Raw genomic sequence first — 1,764 nt, forward strand, 5'->3', positions numbered from 1 at the left:
GGGACCGGCCTGGGCTGGGGACCCCTGTCATAGCTGGGCCTCGGTTACTCACAGGCCACTCACAGCCCCTCCTCTAGGGGTGACCCTGACTCCAGTGGGTGAGCAAGAGGCTAATAAGACTAATTGGGAAGGTGGTGGCCCTGCCGCCCATTAACTGGCTGCCCGGCCTGAATGAGCGAACAGGAAGCAGCTGGCTCGGCCTGGGTAGGATCCTGGGTAGGACAAAGAAGGGTCACCGGACTCCCGAGTCCCTGAGGATGAAGGGCAGGCCTGGAGGAGCAGAACTCCAAGGTCTGCTAAGAGGGGGGCGGTCCCTCTCCCCTGTACTCCCCACCCTCTGCTTTTAACCCTGGCCCCACCCCAGCCAATTAATTGCTCACTGGTATTGCCCACAGTATCAGTATCGGAGGGAGGGACCTGGGAGTCCGGTCAGGTTCTCTGCCTCCGTCCCAAGCCCACCCAGCCCTCTCCCTGCCCCTCCCCTGGACCCTCAGTCCCACACTACCCGGTCTCCTCACGAGGCAGCTGTTCCCCTGGAGCCCCGGGCTCCTCTGTCCTTTTCTCTGTCTCCTGCCCTGGTCCCGACCCAGCCCGGCACTGTCTACAGAATCTTCTGCGACCATGGAATTGTTCTGACTCTGTGCTGTCCGAAATGGTAGCTACTCGCCAAGTTGCGGCCACTGAGCATGTGAAATGGGGCTACTATGATTGGAGGGATCGAATCTTTTAAAAATTGATTTACTGTTGGCTACGCTGGGTCTTTGCTGCTGTGTGCGGGCTTTCTCTAGTTGCAGTGCGTGGGCTTCTCATTGCAGTGGTTTCTCTTGTCGCGGAGCACGGGCTCCAGGCACGCAAGCTTCAGTAGCTGCGGCACGTGGACTCAGTAGCTGTGGCTCCCGGGCTCTAGAGCTCTGGCTCAGTAGTTGTGGCACAGGGCTTAGTCGCTCTGCGGCACGTGGGATCTTTGCTGCTCAGGGATGGAACCTGCGTCTTCTGCATTGGCAGGTGGTTCCTTACCACTAAGCTGCCAGAGTGGCCCTGAATTTTTAATCTTAATTTAAATGTAAATAGCTACATGTGCCTAGTAGCTACAGTCGGTTGAATCTAGCCCTTGAGTGTCCGCCAGTACCCAAAATGAGAGTGGAAGGGAGGTGGGCTGTGGAGCTAGCGAGACAGCAGTCCCTGAAGAGGGTTGATGCAGTGGGGAGGGAAAAAAAAAAAAAAAAACCCACTGGTTTCAGAATCAGGATGACCTGGATTCAAGTCCCAGCTAACCTCCCAGCTTTGGGCAACTCACCCAAACTCTCTGAACTTCAGTGTGCCCATCTGCAAAATGGGAGTATTTTAAACAATGCCTGTGTCCTCCACCGGGGGAAGGCAACTAGGCTGGGCTCACCCACAGCCCCAGGTTCTCTCCAGTCCAGCTGACCCCTAGAAGTCTCCTCTCTGCCCCCTTCCCCTCCTACAGGGCAGCAGACATTGCACACAGGGATGCTGTTGAAAATGCTGCTCCTTCCTAGACTCTCAGGCCCCACTGGCTCCAGTTCCAGCGGGCAAGGAGGGAGGGGGCCCTGGGAGCAGAGAGGGGAGCGGCCGAGGGAAGAGGAGCCTCGTGGGTGGCGAGAAGAGGAGGAACAGCGGGCTCTGTGGGTTATTCTGTCCTAGTGCAAACAGAGGTGGTGGTGTTTGTCCTGTTTTCCCTCCCCTGCCTCCTGACCTTGGCGGGGCTAGGGCTGGAGGAGGCACTGTCTCTCTGGGCCTCTC

The sequence above is a fragment of the Bison bison genome, unplaced genomic scaffold (assembly GCF_000754665.1).
Source record: "Bison bison bison isolate TAMUID 2011002044 unplaced genomic scaffold, Bison_UMD1.0 scf7180017862790, whole genome shotgun sequence".
Lineage (NCBI taxonomy): Eukaryota > Metazoa > Chordata > Mammalia > Artiodactyla > Bovidae > Bison > Bison bison.